Below are 21,392 nucleotides of genomic sequence, written 5' to 3'. Positions count from 1 at the left end.
AATAATTTTTCCGCATTATAATTAACAATATTTCCGCATTGTAATTAATTATTTAACAAATTCTCATTATTTCGCTCCTTTGCTTTCCATATCCCCTCTCTCTCTCTCACTCTTATATATTTCTTATCTCTCTCTTATATCTTGTCTTTCTCTTAGCCGCTCATTACACACACACACACACACACACACACACACACACACACACACACACACACACACACACACACACACACACACACATATATATATATATATATATATATATAATATTCCCGCAGACCACCTGGCATTGTTCAATCGTAAAATACGCTTAAATATGATATTTTAATTCAAGAAGATTTTATATTAATTATTATGTAAAAATTATAAAAAACCTAGATACTTATAATGTACGTGAATGTATGCATTATTGAATCAATAAAGTGAAATTGCATATAGTGCTCCACGATTATATCTGATGTTACTTCATTTTAAATCCGTCTGTTAAAACTGCATTGCTCTGCCGATTACAAACCTAATTTCCTTTATATGCAAAACTACATTAACTTGTGATGATGGATGATTCCATTAATGTGATACTTTAAGAGTAAATGTCACATAGCTCACTACACAATTCAGATCATTTTAAATGTTCATGAATAGTCGCTGAGATTTGGAACTTACAAAATTGCCACGGAAGGTGGTACATCTTTCTCCCTCCCTCCCTCTCCCTCTCTCTCTCTCTCTCTCTATATATATATATATATATATATATATATATATATATATGTATATATATACTAGCATGGGTACCCGGTGTTGCTTGGGTTGACATGAAGTTCCGTTTTAAACACGTCTGCTATACTAACCATTTTCATGAAGGGTAACGTTGATACCCCCACAAAAATTTCAAAAATAAAAGAACGGATAAAATATGTAAATGTAATCACCCCCCAAAAGAAGTATCTGATACCCTCTCCGCCAGATATTTCGGCAGAAGGGATCACTGTCCTAAAAAAACTCACGATTTTGTGAACCTGGAAAAAAATAACGTTTATAAACATTAATGCAATCATTTATTTTTTATTTTGGTAAATGTGTAGTTTAGCGGTGTAAATTATTTGCCAGACAAAAAAATATAAAATCTATTTATTTTTATATAAAACACATTGTTAGACCCAAAGGCTGAAATAAAACCAGAAAAATATTCATTTTTCTAATTTTTTTTATCATTTATATTTATTATTCGAGACCGCTATATTGCTGTTAAAATTTGGCCTTTCTAAGGTTTGGCAGATTGCCCTTTTTAAGCTCTTTCATGAACTATGTTTTTGGCCGCCATATTTTTTTTGTAATGAAAGAGCGTAAAAAGGCCAAACCTAAAAAGGCCAAATTTTAAACGTGTAAGGCGTGCACATTTAGTCTAATAAAAAATGATTAAAAAAGCATAAAAATGATTGTTTTTGATTTATTTCAGCCTTTGTGTCTAATAATGTTTTATATAAACACTAAATAGTTTTATATTTTTTGTCTGTCAAATAATTTATGCCGCTAAACTACACATTTACCTTTATGTTTTTGGTGGCCAAAAAGTGGGTGCTCATTTTACGTTAAATTTATATAGAAAAATGATTCCCCACTCTAACATGTTATTTTTTTCTTTTCAAAATTTCTATTTTTTTTTTTGCACTTATTTGCACTTCTACAAACGAATAATATTTATAAAAGCTGTTTAAATGTATTAGGCTGAAAAAAAGTAGATCTCCATTTTTTTAGGGGTTAAACGCCGCTGGGTCACGTCGTATAAAGTTACCTTCTTAATTAGAAAATTAAGTTGTAATCGATGAAAATAACGCGAAAAAAGAAAAAAAAGGTGTAAATTTTGGAATTTAGAGGTGGGGGTCATTTTTGTAGGTATAAAACGACGCTAGATTACGTGGTAAAAATTTACCGATTTCTGTATTGCCGTAAGCAATAAAATAAAACAAACAAATGAAATCTTTTCAGTTTTTTTCGTGTTTTTTTCTATCTACATGGAATTATTTTTCCAGCTAGAAATTCATGAAATTGTCAAATGATATTAGGTAAACGTTTTTTTTATGGATAGCGTCTAGGGGCAAATAACTCTAAAAAAGTTTTTAGAAAAGTTGCTGTTGGAAATATTAATTCCAAAATAAATTAAATTAAATATATTATCAATATAATTGTTGTTTAAAATTAAGAAAAACAATTTTAAATAGAATACTTAAAATAATTCTCTCACTAAAAACATTAACTAAGATACCGCTATTTAGTAAAATCAATTTTTCTTAATGTCATATGCAAATAAGGTGATGTCTTTATTGTATATTTTTCCAAGTACCATACTATATCTATATATCTATAAAAGTGAACGCATCTGTGTATCTGTATGTCTGTGTGTCTGTCTCTGTGTGTACATTTCCCTACGCAATAACTCTCTCAATTTTCTGTCTGTAGACTTGAAATTTGATATACAGGGTTCGGAGATTCTGAAAAATCTATGTGATCGGTTTTCGGCCAGAAATTTGGCTGTTAAAAAGTCAAAGTTCAACGATTTGACCTTTGAGAACTCTACCAAACTCCTCCGACAATTTTGGGGTTAAACACTTGTAATTTTAGATATAGGTTCATTGGACAGTGATCTAACTTAATAACTTGATGTGAACCCAAAACAATAAATTTTAAGGGGTCATAATAGGGGTAACGTTTAAAAAAAAATTACCGCTTTTTTTTTTACTCAACATACACCTCCAAACACCCGGGCAACGCCGGGCTGAAATGCTAGTATAGAAATAAATGAAAGATTAAAGTAAGACACGTTTGTATATATTAATCAAATTGTGAACAAACAAACAAACAAACAGGAATACGAATTTATATATATATATATATATATATATATATATATATATATGAATAAAAAAGAATGCGAAAAGTATAAAAGCTTATAACGTTTTTTTATTCGTTTTTAATTGGTGACGTGCAGGAATACAAAATAATAATATTATGAAAAAAAATTAAAAAACTTTTTTCAGTACATAATTTTCGACCGATCCTTCAGTCTTCATCGGTGTAGTGAAAGTACACACACGCACACACACACACACACACACACACACACACACACATATATATATATATATATATATATATATATATATAGTAATTTATAAAATATATATGGCGATTAAGTTACACTGAATATTCCGCGTTTCATCCACTTTAGGACTCCTCAGGCTTATGCGAATAAGCCTGAGGAGTCCTAGAGTGGATGAAACGCGGAATATTCAGTGTAGCTTAATCGCCATATATATTTTATAAATTACTAACTAGCTCTACCTACGTATTGAGCACTTTTAAAGTAAATACTTAAAGTTTACGCATAAATCTATACTTTCGTATATTAATTTTATGTGAGTAAATTACGTAGTTATATATATATATATATATATATATATATATATATATGATGAGAAATATAGAAATAATATTCCAACAAAATAGAGAAATAAAATTATGTGTTCATCAACGCTTCGTCTTTATTTCGCGACTTCCTCTGGATGAATGGGGTTAAGAAACAAAAAATACCAGTACAAAATATTTGAAAATGTTTCAAGTGTGACGCTGTTCTATTTCAGAAAAAACGGAAAAAGACGTTGGAAATTCAAAAAGGGGGGGGGGCTTGCGCTGTTAAAGAGAGGGAAATTTTAGTGACGTCATATAGTCTTTTATGTAATTTTAACAGATATGAACGCAGTTAATATTCTTACTGGAGAGAAATATATCTGTTGAAATTCAAATATAGGTTTGTAACAGAAATGAAATGAGTGTTATGTAATTTATTGATTGAGATTATATGTATTAATTATTATAGGGGTGTTTGAATGGTGTGAGAGGGTTAACCTGTGCCTGCAGTTAAATTATGTTCTTTTAATAAAAGTTTACTTATTAATGGCGCTATGTTATAGAAACCTGCACGCTGTTTAATTTTGCTTGAATTTGCGATAAGCGCAGATTCAAGAAGTCTCCGGCGCGGTTTATTTGAAATAAATTTAACTATTTTTGCTTGTTTAAAGTCAAAGGTGTGATTATGCTGCAATAAATGAGAGAATAATGCACTAAGATAATTGCTATTTTTTATATCTCTTTTATGTTCACTGAGCCTTTTTTTTTCCAATTTACGCTGTGGCATGCGGAATACGTACTGAAATAATAACCTTCTTATTTAAAAAGCTATTCTTAATATGAAGAGGGGAGGGTATTTCCTTTTAACTCTTCTGTACTTTCACCTAACAATTTATTAAATAAAAAAAAACTGACATACCGAATACATATTGTGCTGAAATATTAACGTCCTGTTTCAGAAGTCATTCTAAATATGGGGAGGGGAGGGGGTATTTTTCTTTTACTATTCTGTACTTTCACCTAACAAAATTATTAAAAAAAAAAACTGACTCATAAAGAATACGGACCGTGCTGAAATAATGTTATTATTTAGAAAGCAATTCTTAATATATGGAGGGAAAAGTATTTTCTTTTCACTATTCTTTACTTTTATCTAGCAATATATAAAATAAAAAAAACAGACATGCGGAATAAGAACTGCGCTGAATAAGCAACATTATTTCGAAAGCCATTCTTAATATTGGGAGGAGACGATATCTTGTGACTTTTGCGTACTTTTACTTAACAATTTATTAAATAATGAATTGAAATAACAATTTATTAAATAATGAATTGAGATTATACGTACCGTGCTGAAATAATAATCTTATTATTTAGAAAGCCATTCTTAATATGGGGAGATGAGTGTATTTCTCGTTTAAATATTTTGTAATTTTACCATACAATTTATTTTTTTAAAAATGACGTACGTAATACGTACCGTGCTGAAATAATAATCTTATTATTTAGAAAGCCATTCATCATATGAGGTGGGAGGGTATTTCCTTTTAACTATCCTGTACTTTCACCTAACAATTTAATAAATAAAAAACTGGCATACGTAATACGTACCATGCTTAAATAATAACGTTATTATTTCGAAATCTACTCGTATTGTTAATATGTATCTTTCTTTTCACTCTTCTGTAATTTTACCTCACAATTTATTAAAAAAACAATACTGACATATGTAATACGTACCATGCTGAAATAACAACCTTATTTTTTTCGAAACGTATTCTTTATATGGGAGAGAGGATGATGTTTTCTTTTGACTATTCTGTACTTTCACCTAACAATTTCATGGATGAAAAACTGATTTATAAAGAATACTAACCGAGCTGAAATAACAACGTTATCTAGAAAGTCATTCTTTAGATGTGAAGGGAAGGGAATTTTTCTTCAAACTAAAAAATAATAGCATTATCATTATTATCATTATTATTATTATTATTATCATCATGATTATTATTATTATTATCATCATTATTATTATCATCATCATGATTATTTATATTATTATAATTAATATTATTATTATTATTATTATTATTATTACATTTTTACTTTAAACAAGACACAGTTCTACTTTGATGTAGGTGGATACTATTAGGGACAGGAGTTACGGGGGATACTATGTAGGAAGTTTAGCAGCAATATGTCTATTCACATTACACTTGAATTTATGCATGTCAGTACAAGTTAGGGAAGCAGGAAATCGAAATGGAGTTCCAAAGTCTACCAGTTTGGGGGAAAACACTATTAGAGTAAAAGGCTTTCTTACATCTAGGGATCTCGACTGTGAAGGGGTGGGATTTTGCTGCTTTTCAAGTTCGTCGAGAATATTTACGTCGAGTGGTTACAATGGCTGGTAGTTCGCTAGAGCATCCATTATTAAAGTACTTATAAACAGGCAGAGGGATGCAACATTTCGTCGATGGGACAGAGATTGAAGCTTAGATGACAGTTCAGGACCTATCAGGTTGGCAACTCTCTTTTAAAGCCTGTCCAGGAGTGAGAAGCCAGTAGCAGATGCACACCAGCCCAAATGTGACAACAATATTCCATACATGGGCGATTGGTGGCCTTGTAGAGGTACAGAATACTTTCAGGCTTAATAACTTTCTAGCACGGTAGAGAGAGCCCGTCTTCTTCGCAGCAGCCTTGGCAATAGTCTCGATGTATCTGTTCCAACTCATGTTTCCTGTGAACATTTATCCGAGGAGTTTGAACGAAGTGCTTTCATGTAATATATTTTTAGTCATAGCTATGAGTGGTTAAGAAAGTTTCTTGTAATTATGAAAGGAAATAAGCAGACTCTTGGCAGTATTGAATGTGACCATCCGTTTTGTCCTCATTTTACTACAGATTAAACGTCTTCCTCTAGTGTTTCTGCCATTGCCTTAGATATGTATTCATTCTTTTTTCTCTTGTGTCTGTTATAGAGCATGGTGTCACCATAAATTTACCCATCTCAGAGACTATTTTATCAGGCAGGTCATTTATGAATATTAGGAATAATAAAGATTCAGAGATATACCCCTGAGATATACCTACATTTATATCATATTGTTTAGATGTACGACCGTCGAGGACAACCTAGATTATTCGCTTATGTAAGAATTGTTTAATTATGTTTATGATTTATGATTGGGGAAACTGTATGATCTGATTTTTCTGAGAAGACTATCGTGTCATACCCTGTGAAATACCTTAGCTATATCTAGCCTTCCCTGCTTTGTCCAACGTATGGTATTTACGTTCGGAGATTATAATTATGATATCTGCTATAGAACGGGCTTATCTAAATCAATATTGTTGTTCAGTCAGCAGTTTAGCAACTGTAAGATAATCGACTAGAGCTTGATTAATAATGGGTTCAAATATTTTTTCAACAAGATTGAGGAAGCTAATCGGGCAGTAATTTAATGGGTCAATTCTTTCACCTGAATTTTGTGTAAATTGGTACCATAGAAGCAGTTTCTAGCAGTCAGGAAAGCAAAATACATTAAGACATTTGTTATAAAGTTTGGTGAGGATGGAGCAACTTCAGTGGATCATTTTTTTAATTGCACATCCGGGATGACATCGGGTCCACATGCTTTTGAGGTGTCTATGATTTTTATGATATCATGCACATGAGAAGGAGTAATTTTCAGATAATCTACAAAGGAAAAATCAGGGAGTGATTTATTGGGTTCAATGTAGAGTTTGAAGTAAACCGACTGGCAAGCACGTTAGCCTTCTCGAGTGCCGTGCCAATAATCTCATGGTTGTTGGATAGTGGGAAAATTGTTGTTTGCCCATTATTTATTACACTGTTGTAGATTTTCTAGAAATCACGAGTTCCTAGTTTCTGCACCTCTATGCGTTTCTGGTGGTTTCGGTGTATTGTCTCTTAGCTCTTTTTAACAATTTCTTTAAGCTTCTATAAACTTTTGTCTGTTTGTAATGGACTTATCTTGGATAAATATGCGGTATGCATGCTGCCTTTGATAAACAGCTGCTGCACAAATAGAAGTAAACGATTGGGGAGAGTGGGGGTTGTTATAAAACTTCCGTGTGGGAACATGAGCTTCAATTGCCGCTTTGAACAATTCAGTAGTCTCATTTTCCCATAGAGTATCTCTGATGAGATCCCTGATGGCTTCCCAGTCAGCCTTCTCATAAAATTTTGTCGTTTTACGTAATGGCTCTTCAGCTTTGAGTCGAGAATTTAGGGCGATTTCTTCGATTATCACAGCGTTATCAGCACCTCTGAGTGGGCTATGGGAATTCGTTACACATTTACCGAGAATTGTGGTCAGAAAACGATCTAGAAGTGAGGCTTGTTTATCTTGCTGGTCTGGATAACGTGTCGGAAACGTAACTGTCTGTGATGGAATAAGATATAAAGAAGCTATATGTTATGCTACTAGCTGCGTCTGTGTACGTAGAGAAGCCAAACCAACTACTGTAGTCGACATTAAAGTCACCAAATACATGTACTTGTGCCCTAGTATCAAGGGAGAGTGCAGTATTTATGCTGTAAGAGACTTGATTGATTAAAGTACTGTCTTGGGTCGAGGGAGAGCGGTAAAGAAACTAACTTACGTTGCAGGTTAAGTCTAAAGCACATAAACTCCTGCTCGTCAGGTCAGATTCTAGTTTTGATTCCCTAGTCAGGCATGCTAAAGAGGTTAGATGAGATGGAGGTGTGTACGTTAGTTTCACTAAGCGCCAGGATATCAGGGGTACTTGCTTAGAAAAATGATTCGACATCATCTAAATTAGTTAAAAACCCGTGGAAATTCGTGAATACACGCCTCACGAGAGGAGGTAAATTGGTTTTGTTTGCGTTTATGCTTAGTTTGATCGTCATTTTTTTTTATTGATCTACCATTTTATTTTATTTAAAAGTATTAGTTTTAGGGTGAGAGGCACTGGACTAAGTAGTTGTGCACAATATCAAACATGCAACAAAATAGACCATCAGCCGACTCCTCATCTACAGGATTATGCCCCGAGAAAAGATGGGTGCAGGGTTCTTTCATTGCTCGACATGGCACTACAATCATCCTGATTTTATAAAACTGATGATGGAACAGCCGCTCTAAGCGCTACCAAAGAGTTAGGGATCCTGTACTATCAGTTGAAACAGCAGCCAGTAACTTTCAAGCCGGTACCCTCAACCCGTCAGACAAAAATCAATCCAGTCCACTTGCATTGGCATATATGATACTCAAGCACGCCAAAGTGCCTAGTTTTAGGAGACGCGAATGTGGCAGAAGTGCGGAATGGCGTTCATTGCCATAGTGAGGAAATAAGGTCAACCATTGGGCGTTTCTTTCGAATCCTTGTGATTGCACCTCTGCGCCAGGTTAATAGGCAAAGGGGTATGAAAGCTATCTACTCCTTAAGTAGTTTAGGTTTGCAAACCGGTAATTTATCCGAATCACCAGCTCTAGGAAGGTCGTCGACCAAAACTGAAGAGGCCCCCCTTTCCTTTATACGATGCCAGAGTTCTCATTCTCCTAGACGGCTGACCTAAGATCTACGGACTCATCAGCACCAAGAGAGTTAGCCCTGCGCCTGGGTCCTAAACCAGGTACTTCTGCGACCATGCATAGGTAGTTAATATTTATTAGGTTATTTGCTAAATATTATATATCTACTGACAAGTTACACTCCTCAAAAATTGAAAAGGACATTACTATGCTTTCCATTTCGGTGTTACTGGAAAGGGGGTAAGTAAAAAATTCATGTGGTAGAAGCAACTAAATTTGAAACTAGTTGGTCTGATAGAGAGGAGTTAATATATGGGGAAAATATTGTTTATATATTAATTTAGGAAAAGAATAGCATGTTAAGGAATAATTTAATTAATAAGAGGAATTTTAAAAAAATTGATGCACGAACTCTGAATAAGTGAGACGATCAGACGGATAATAGAATGTATCTACTCAATATAGAATATAGTAGCGATATATTTATGATTTGAAGTAGAATTCAGTACAGGCATAACTGTGAGTAAAATATAAGCGGTGGCGAATTCAGTATTTATAATTAAGTATAAATAGAAAAATGGACACATTTTTAGTAGATACGAACATATAGAAATTGTATATATCAAGTATATTAAGTTTAACGATAGAATCTCTCTTTCATTAGAATTTGGAGATGTATTTTGCGTGACAAAGAGTAGCAGCTCAATTTTTTAATTAATTTGAATTAGAAGAAATGGTCCGTGTTAATGTTACAAAAGACAATATTAATGTATAATGGGATTCAGAGATGGTGGTAAGGTGAGATTAAAGGGTTTAAAACAGTTTAGATAATGTCTTAAAGCGCTGAAATATATGCAGTGATTTGGAGTCAGAATAATTATCTATTTGCAACTGACAAAGATTTTACCGGTTCAGTGTTGAAGCAGTCAATCGCAGGCGTTTATACGAGAGAAAACGGGACATTACCAATAAAGGAAGAAAGAATACATGATCGTTTAGAATACATGATCGCTTAGGATTTAGAAAGCCATTCTTAATATGAGGAAGGGAAAGTATTTCTTTACCTTTTTTTACTTTCACCTAACAAAATTATTAAATAAAAAAAATCTGACTCATAAAGGATACGGACAGTGCTGAAATAATAATGTTATTATTTAAGAAAGCTATTCTTTATACGGGGAGGGGAGGATATTACTTAAATATGACAATCGTACTCTTTTTTTGAGGGGGGCGACAGTTGAGATCACTTGAATGCTAAGAACAGATACTACACTTGATCTTAGCCAAAAGACCAAGTAATTGTACTTCCTACCAAACAATTTCTTCTCCTATTGAAAAAAAATGCATCAAAAATATTTATGGTTTACGACACTGACAGTAGATTTAACATTCGACAAATCACTTGGAAAAACTGCTGATTCTAAAAATCAAGTAAATGGATCAAGTAAAGCTCAGGACTTATTTGACACATTCCAAAAATCACATAAATAGATCAAGTAATGCTGAGTTTTTATTTGTCATATTCTGAAAATGTCACAAGGCAATTCTCCTAATAATTAGCCAGAGTTTTTTTAGTATTAATTAAAATATCAAATCTGTACTCTATAAATGGAGAGCGGGGCGGTAGATAAGGTCAATGAAATATTGATACTAGACATTGATCTTAGGAAAAAGACTAAGTAACCGTAATATAGTTTCCTACCAGCAATTATCTCTTCCTTAAAAAGCAAACAAACAAAAAATACAAAATAAGCGACACGTCATTTAAAGAGTGGGGGAAAGGGAATATGGTGTTAATCTAAGAAAATTACTTTATTTCATGTATATTTTGAAGAAAAGTTGTTGTTTATTAGGGCTGAGTGTTGATTTCTCAATATCCTTACGTTTTCACCTCTCTCCACCAGGGTAACGCCGGGTATCCATTCTAGTTACTAATGATAGTTTTCTTTTATGTCAGAGAGTATTAGACACTATTTTGTTAGTAGATAAATTGCGTTTTGCTCGGGAGATGAGATTTTTCCCTACGGCCATTTTATACCTACAGGGACATTCACATTTAAAAGTAAAAATACTTGATGCTTTTCTAGCAGGTTTTTTTATACGGGTCGGTAATAGATTTCTCAGTGTCGATTTTAATTTCTTTATCGAGTAAGCGAATTGTTATTTTTGATTATTGTTAATTTATCTACATTTTCCGTGAATAATAGTATGTCATAACATAAATTGATGATTTATAAATGCTATAAAAGATTCTGTTTCGTGGTCCTAAAGTCAAACCCTGTAAAATTCTGTCGACCTGGGTATATAAAGTTCTGTGGGAGCCTTACAAAGGGTCCTCAGTGGTGCAAGACATTAACAATTATCATAGTGTGTAAGGGTTTATGGAAATTTGGTAAAATCTTTGCAATCCGTTCTCGCCCAGAAATTTGGCTGATAAGGGGTCGGAGTTAAACGATTTGACCTTTGAGATCTTTACCAAACTCCTCCACCAATTTTGAACGTAAACAATTAAAATTTTAGATATAGGTTCCTTAGACATGGATTTTACTTAATATCTTGATTTGAGCCCAAAACAATAAATGTTAAGAGGGAATAATAGGGGTCAAAGTCTTAAAAAAATTGACCCCTGCAGTCTCTACCAAATAACTCAGACAATTTCTGGTCTAAACATTTTAAATTTTACATAAAGGATATTCAGAGTTATGGCAAGCTTTTTAATCGATTTGAGTCGAAAATTTTTAGTTACCAATATATATATGTATGTCTGTTTGTATGTATGTATATTTGCATGTGTGCCTAAAACTTTTGACAGAGGCGATGGATTTTTAGAAGATCAGTATCGTTTTGAAGTACGACAAATATAGAAATATTGGATAAAACATTAATATCTTCACCTTCAACTGGCCACTTTTCTACAATAGGGGATCGCTTTATCGCTGATATTTTTCAAAGTAACCCTCTCCTTTCGATTGTCTAGCCTTAACTTAAACCTACGTCACTTCCGGTTTAAATGTGGTCGTAAGAGCAAAGACGTCATGGTTTATTCCCGTTCTTTCCTTCTTTCGCGATATAGGCTCGGGCCCGCCTTTCTACTACCGCTTTTATTTTTTGCACAACACACACCTCCAAACACTCGAGCAACGCCGGGCTCCCATGCTAGTATATATATATATATATATATATATATATATATATATATATATATATATATGTGTGTGTGTGTGTGTGTGTATATATGCATATATACATATATATATATACATAGATATATGCATATATATACATATGCATATGCATATATATACATATATATACATATATATACATATATATGTATACATATATATACATATATATATATATATATATATATATATATATATATATATATATATATATATTAGCCCTCGCACGAAAGAGCAGGATACAAAATGTTTTAAATAATAAAATGATAGGATAACAAAAACAAAGACTTCGCTGACGAGGACTACTACCTTTTGAAATTTTCATCTGTATTTTTCTCGCTATGTACTGAATATTGGTTAATGAAATCTATATGAAATATGTTCCTTATTAAATTTTAAAGATTTTCTGTTCTGAAAGATGTTTAAAAAGATTTAATCTAAAAAAGTTATTTTAAACTTTTTGTTAAAAAAATTCAGATTTGCTCATTATTCAGACCTGTATTACAAAGAGGGAGCTACAAAAAATGAGTTGTTGTGTGAGGAGAAATACAAGCTGAAACAGAGAGAATATTCACACCTGTATTAATACAAAGATGGGGATTCAAAAATGAGATGTGGTGTGTGGAAAATACAAACTGAAACAGAGAGAATATTCGGGCCTGTAATAATACAAAAAGGGGGTTGCAAAAATGAGCTGTGGTGTGACGGGAAATACAAACTGAAATAGAGAGAAGGAGAGTTTTAATATATACTCTTAAAAAGATAAGATACAAGTTAGAAAAGCATTTCATCCAAGGCATGAAAATTGTTAAACAAAATGATTTCACTATAAACTTTAAAAATAAAGGTACATGATTCAATTTTAAATTTATTTATCTTCAAAGTTTACTTTTATAAATTTTACACAGTAAGGAATAAAAATTTAATTTAAATTGAATAAAAAAATTATCTTTTATTTATTTTATCTAATGTACATTTTGTTGCAATTTAAAAACATTATCTTTCATCTAGCAATTAATGATATGGATAAAAAATTTTAAATGATTTTTTAAATATTGCAATAGAATGTACATTACATAAAATAAATCCAAAGTAATCCACAAAAACTACACAGTTATACATACATACATACATACATACATACATACATACGTAGACACAGGAATGAGTATGTTTGATCTGGCATAATGATGATTCATTAAAATTGTAGGGTCTGCGTACGCGCCTGGTCCATAAAGTATGGAAATAAAATTTTTTTTTAAAAAATCGTTTACAAGGTGTTTGATATAGATGTACATAATAATATGTTTAAACTTAAATAGGGATGATATAATAAAATTGTGGGGTTTGCGTTCGCGCCTGGCCTGCATAGAATGGAAATATGGCACACACTTTAATAAAGATTTTCATATCTATCTGCATAAGTATACTTTGATAATTATGTTTCACTTTGAAGAAATATGGTATAAAATTATGGGGTGTTCGTTCGCGCCTGACCTCCATAGAATGGAAATATGTCACAAACTTTAACAAGGTTTTTTTAATATAGATCCACAGAATATTGTGATAAGTGTTTCCGTGTGAACAGTTATGGTATAATAAATTATGGGGTTTATCTATTTTATTTTTACTTTCAACATATTTTGCTTTGGTTTTGATACCCCCAAATTCGAAGCTATCTCTTTACAACGCTTCCTTTCCATAATCTATCATACTTTTTTTTTTTTTTTTTACATAGGCATCACCACATTATCAAGGCCCAGAGGCCACTCAAGGATAAGGGTTAAAGAGTGTACAGTAGAAATTGGTCAATATGGTAATCATTAGTAATGAAAATTTGGTAAATTTAATAACTTATATGGAACGGCTCATCAAGAACTTATTTACTTTAGACTTGAACACAACCATATTGTAGTCAGCCGGAAAGCAGGAAAACGGAAGACAATTCCACAGGCGTGCAGTTCTAAGAAAGAAGCTTTGTTCATGGAATCTACGTTTAGGTTTAGGCACAGATAAAGAGTGGGGGAAATTATTGATAGTGTTTACAGCTAGACGAGTGTTTCTTGTGAAAGTTTGGCGAGGGGGGACCATAGATTGAAGCTCAGTTGAACACTTTCCATGAAAATAACGATACATCAGAGACAAACTCGCAACATCTCTTCTGTGAGATAGAGGTTGCAAGGAGGAGAAAAGGACATCTCCTACGAGGCTACGAAGTCTATTTTGAACTCTATCAAGGCAGGACAAGTCCTTTCTAGCAGCTCCTGCCCAGATGTGGCAACAGTATTCCATCCTTGGACGTACCTGGCTCTTATATAGGTAGAGAATAGCATCAGCAGTGAGATATCTACTGGATCGATAGAAAGATCCCACCATTTTTCCAGCGGCCTTGGCAACAGATTTTATATACGTGTTCCATTTAAGATCAGGAGTAATAGTCAAGCCCAGAAGCTTGTCAAAACTTGAGGCCTCCTGAAGACGAGAGCCATTCATTTCAATTGATGACAAATGTGGATTAGAATGTTGATGATGTAAAGAGAGAAGCTTGGTTTTAGATGCATTAAAAGTAACCAGCCACTTCTTTCCCCATTGTACTACGTGCTCAAGATCAGAGGAGAGAGAATTGGAGAGAACTTGGTCGTTTACTGTCTTAGATGTGGTACCATAAATGGTAGTGTCGTCAGCATAAATGTCTACAAATGATGTAAGGATATGATTTGGAAGATCATTAATGTAAATCAGGAAAAGAGTTGGGCCCAGGATGGATCCCTGAGGGACACCGGCATTAATACTGTGAGCTTCTGATTTTTGCCCCTCAACTACTACTCTTATGAACCTATCAGAAAGAAATGATTTAATAATTGAGAAGACTTTTCCAACTATACCATAGCTAGCGATCTTATGAAGTAAACCTTTATGCCATACCCTATCAAAGGCTTTAGATATGTCAAGAGCAATTGCCCTAGAAAGATTGCCACCGTCGAGAGATTTGCTAATCCTATGCGATATAACTGTAAGGACATCTGCTGTAGATCTAGCAGAACGGAAACCATATTGAGTGTCACTAAGAAGGTTATTTTTGTTGAGATGGTTGATTACTTCTGTATTTAACACAGATTCTAGCAACTTACTCATGACGCACAGGAGACTTATTGGCCTGTACTGAGAGGGGGATGATCGATCACCTGAATTCTTAAATACAGGGCATACTGATGAGATTTTCCAGGGAGATGGGAAACTATTCTCCTTAAGACAACGTTTAAACAGTTTTGTAAGTATGGGCGCTAATTCAGGTTGAAGTTTTTTGAGTACTATAATTGGAATACCATCAGGGCCAGTTGCTTTACTCGAATCAAGGTTTTTGATTAGCTTGGCAACATCACGTACAGATATACGTATATCACATAGCGTGTTTTCTGATACAGGAGGAAATATTGGGGGTTGGCGGTCTTGGTCGCAAAGGGTAGAATTAGCTGCAAAGTTCTTGACAAAGAGTTTGGCTTTGTCTGATGCTGACGAGATTACCTCAGGTCCATTGATAATAGTTGGGATGGAGCACACGCTTCTGTTCAGGATTCTGTTTGCTATTTGCCAAAACTGGTGGGAACCAAGCCGCTGCTCAGCTACTTTGGACTTAACAGATTGAGCATACAACACTCTTGCGTTCCTTATTACTTTCTTACAATGGTTGCTGGCAGTCCTGAAAACGGCTTTAGTTTCCATACATCTATTACGTTTGAAGCAGTGGAAAAAGTGATTTCTGTGCGCAATGGCAGCAGCACATTCTGGAGAGAACCATGGCTGGCTGTTAGGTTTTTACTGAAACTTTTTAGAGGGTATGAAATGGTCAATACCTACAATTAAACATTCAGTTAGGTCTAATACTATAGAGGACACATCCTTTTTAAACATGGAATGCAGAGGTAGATCAGATATAAATGTACGGAAGCTATCCCAGTCAGCCTTAGTGTATCGATATACTGTACGATGAAGAGGTACGTCTGGGGACTTATTACATTTCATTTTTATCTTAATTGATACAAGAGTGGTCGGAAGATCCAAGAGGCGACAGAACAGAAACTGAACATAGTTCAGGGCAAGGTGTGAGAAAAAGGTCTAGTAGGCTCGCATACTGGCCGTCATTATCGGGCACACGGGTAGGTTCCTGAACAATCTGAGTGAGGTCATAGGCAATGGAGAAATCATGACAGAACCTCCCCTCATCATCGGTCTTGTTTGAGTGGGTCAACCATTCGACGTTGTGAACATTGAAGTCTCCACATACGTGAATGTTAGCTGAAGGATAAGTAGAAAGGACTTGGTCAATTTTCTCAGATATGCTTTGAAAGATAGTAACTCTGCTGTTGTGGGGGCGATAGAGAGTAAATATAAATGCAGTAGTGTGAGCTAAAGCAACCCGGAAGCACATATAGGGTAAGTTAGGATCTTCCCTGGAGATGTCCCTCCCACATGGAAAGCTATCATTAATATAGGCACATATTCCATGCCCATGGCGATCTTGGGGGTCAGATTTAGAAGTTAAGTTAGAGTATCCTGAAATTGCAAACTCATCTAGGGAAATAGCCTGTCCAATGCCAGTTTCACTTAAAAATAAAAGGTCTGGTTTAGTCTCCTGTAATTGGGTTTCAACCTCTGGAAGGTTAGAACGAAGACCCCTGATGTTGGAGAAGGAGACATGGTAGTAGGGGTCTACGTTGGAAGTTGGAGAACCGGGTTTAATCGTGTATTTTTTCTTGAAACTTGTCATGATGAAATTTTGGAATTTGTGGACTAGGTCGACAGATTTACTTAGAGCAGGACAGAGAGGGGAAATTAAGAGAGAAAAAGAAACGAAGAATTTTTTTTTTTATTTGTAGCTAATGATAAGGTAAAGCCGTAACAATTACCCACTAGTATGGCATCGAGAGGCCCCACCAGAAGCTACTGCATGGTCCAGAATCCATTCACCAAATGGCAATACAGCAGCCCCAGTACTTTGCACCTGCTGATAGGACAGCCTCCTTAGTGGTTAATCCAAGGTTCGGGTCCCTGACTATCAGGCGGATAACGTCAGCCCAGACAAAACGTTTACCTCCAGCACCCTTCAGAGTCCATTTTCTGTAGGCTGTTTTGAACCCAGTCAACGACGTATACTTTTGCTAGTATATATATATATATATATATATATATATATATATATATATATATATATATATATATATATATAATATCAACGTCTCAAAATGATTTTTACATATGAATTTAAAATATAGTTCAAATCAATACAATATACTATCTGTATCGGAAGTGGCTAATATTATTTGCAATAACGATTTTACACGTTAGGCTATATATATATATATATATATATATATATATATATATATATATATATATATGTGTGTGTGTGTGTGTGTGTGTTGTTGTGTGTGGGTGAGTACGTGAGTTATTTTGTGTATGTGTGTTTTTATGTGTGTGTATATTTGTGTGTAAGTACGTGTGCGTTATTATGTGTGTGTTATTGTGTGTGTCTGTATATTTGTGTGTGAGTACGTGTGCGTTATTTTGTGTATGTATATTTGTGTGTGTGTGAATTTATTTAGTCGGGTGTACATATTTTAATTTAAAAAAAAGAATAAACTGATTGAAGCACGCTTCCGGGATGTAATTCAAATAGTTGAAGTTTTTAGCCCCCCCCCCTTTTTTTTCATCTTTTTCTTTGATCAATAACTTAGGCGCGAAATGCGTGGCTTTTTATATTTACTGAATAGTAGTGACAATGCGTGTGTGCGTCTGACTAATATATTAGAGGGGACAACTATTTAAACTGATGAAGTTCATCATTAATATTTTCTTCATATTAATTTTAATATTAGAAAAGTAATTATGAATTTTATTTTTTATTTCTTGTTTCATTTTTCCTTTTTTTTTTTTAAGTATTTAGTACATTAGACTATTATTTAATCATTGTGATCATTATTGCTTACCAGACAAGACTAATAACATCGTCGTAACGGTGATTTATACTCATACGTTTTTGTATTATTATATAATTTGACTGATATTAACTCTACTTATCCATTGAGTATTTTCTAAGACATTCTTCTTTTTAGTTCAGTATGTCTGAACCTTTTGAATTGTATGAATAAAAAAAAGATAATTAGAAGTACAAGACAGTTTTGTTCCGTTTTATAGCGCTTTAAACCTTAAAATAGTATTTAATGTTAACTGTATGTTCAGTGTGAACCCAGCGCATGTGGATCATGCGTGTTCTCTCAAAAAAGGGATCATCATAAGTTTCTGTGTGATTTGCACTGTCTGGCCTTCATGGGTCTTGGAGAGCCAGCATGCTTCCACTGGCAACTTTGTTATAGCAGTAAATCCAGCTTAAATCGCAGGTCACCAGAGCATCAAGAACTGCGGCATCTGAATTTTCAACTCGACCATCTGCGTGTTGTTATGAGAACGTCTTTTTATCTGGTCTACTTTGTGCACCCTTCGACAAACTTGACACAAATCTTCCGTATTTTAAGTTTCTCCGCAATAATTGCGTTTATAGTTACAACACTGAAATCATACTGTGCATTTATTGTCTCTATAGACATACGATGGTTATTATTCATGAAATTCTTTATTTGGCCACTCCACTCTGGTGTTCTGACGACCTTACTCCTTTCACACTATTCATCATCCCTCACAGACATCCCGCTTTCTTTGAATGTCTTATGCCACTCCAAAATAGATGTTCGATTCATGCAAGATGATCAAAAGTAGTTCGAAACATTTCACACGTTTCTGTGGTATTTTGCCCAAGTTTGAAACAGAATTTTTTTTCATATCGTACTTCAACAAATTCCTCACGTCTAGATTGCATTTTGAAATTTACCAGCTGTAACAATCAGACTTTAGTAGGATGTATTTCAATTACTGCTGAACATGTTCATTTGAACCTGAAATCATTATGATTGGTCAGTTTTCTCATAAGGTGTATAGCAATAACATAATGAATTTTCAAGAGCCTACGACAATTTAAAATGCTTGTACAAAAAAGTCCGTAAACTTATTTCAGGTGCCTCGTATATGTATTTAAACGTTAAAAAAGATTGAGGTAACTGAATATTCATCGAGTACTTCCACTATCATTTTTATCGCTTTTTCATTAAACAAACTAAACAATATAGGCCACAACTCTGTTCCAAAACTCTTAATATTCGCTTCGTTATTTTAGTAGTTAATCCTCTATGTCAATACAAGACTTCCTTCAGTCTTCACAGAATATGGATATCCACTGAAAGGGTGTCTGAGTCGACATTGTTGAATACCAGTGGCAAGTGGAGGTTCAGGACGACTGAAAACGATGCCGAGATAAGCGGAAAGCACATACAGCGGCTAGAATTCCCAAATGGTCACCCATCAGGTACTAGCCAGGCGCAACGTTGCTTAACTTCGGTGATCTGACGAAAACTGGTATGTCAACGTGATTATGCCGTACAATCCTCTACGTACTAATAAAAATATATACTATTTTTTAATCTGTTCAATATATAAGTAGAGCTCCTAATATATATATATATATATATTTTTATATATATATATATATATATATACATATACATATATATATATATATATATATATATATATATATATATATGGGTGTGTGTATGTATATATATATATGTATGTATATATATATGTATATATATATATATATATATGTATATATATATGAAAACTTGCCCAAATATCTATTTACTTAATTATACATACGATATACACCATATATATATATATATATATATATATATATATATATATATATATATATATATATATATATATATGAAAACATGCCCAAATATCTATTTACTTAATTATATATATATATATATATATATATATATATATGGTGTATTTCGTATATATATATATATATATATATATACATATATATACATATATATATATATATATATATATATATACATATATATATATATATATAGTGTATTTCGTATGTATAATTAAGTAAATAGATATTTGGGCAAGTTTTCATATATATATATATAATTTTTATTATATATATATATATATATATATACATATATATGGTGTATTTCGTATGTATAATTAAGTAAATATATATATATACATATATATATACATATATATATATATACATATATATATATAGTGTATTTCGTATGTATAATTAAGTAAATAGATATTTGGGCAAGTTTTCATATATATATATTATTTTTATTATATATATATATATATATATATATACATATATATGGTGTATTTCGTATGTATAATTAAGTAAATATATATATATATATATATATATATATATATATATATATATATATATATATATATACACGGTGTATTTCGTATGTATAATTAAGTAAATAGATATTTGTGCAAGTTTTCCGTAAATATATACGTATATAATATAATTAAGTAAATATATAATTAAGTAAATAGATATTTGGGCAAGTTTTCAGTAAACGCAAGTAGAAGTTGTGTCAGTGTTTCTACTATTGAGGGGGAGATAATTTCAGTTTTCATTTAAGAGTCATAGAAAGATTTGCATGGCAGGGAGTAACGGATTTGGTTTAGTATTGTTTGTTGCAAAACCATCTAGGAAGAGGCAATTGTTATGTAATGAAGATCGCTTTGCATCCGAGTGTATACTTTGGCTGGTAAGTACCAAACTGGATAGGAATGAACTCTGATGCATGCCAGGGGTAGAACTGTATAGATGTTTAGTGAAGACTGTTAGGCGGTTAGTATGTGAAAGTTAGGAGTTTGAGGTTAAGAATTCCACTACTAAGGCGTATGTATAATGTAGGGTTTTAATGGCAGCTAGAGGGGAAGCAGATTGTTAGCTGTCAAGGGTCGGGGTTATTTGCTTACAGAATACAGTAAAGTTTCATTTGGATTTAGAGTTTGCAGTATTGTTTTAGCTTGGGAGAAAAGAATAAAATCTTCCTTTCTTTTCCCCTATTTCGCATGCAGGTTAGACATAGGCAGTCGTCTTGGAGGTAAAGAGAAACAATTATTTCGTCGTTATTCGGAAGTCATAATTTTAGGCATTTATATATATATATATACTAGACTACCCGTGACCCGTTGAGTCAGTATGTTAGATTAGCTATGGATTTAATGTATGAGCGTGACACTTTTGACGTAAAGAAAATAGTTTTTGTGACATAACAGAAACCTTTCTATGAAAGTATATTAATATGAAAAAAGAATATAGATAGATTAC

The sequence above is a fragment of the Euprymna scolopes genome, chromosome 7 (assembly GCF_053919585.1).
Source record: "Euprymna scolopes isolate OS-2025 chromosome 7, ASM5391958v1, whole genome shotgun sequence".
NCBI classification, from domain to species: domain Eukaryota; kingdom Metazoa; phylum Mollusca; class Cephalopoda; order Sepiida; family Sepiolidae; genus Euprymna; species Euprymna scolopes.
Note: the sequence above shows the minus strand (reverse complement) of the source record.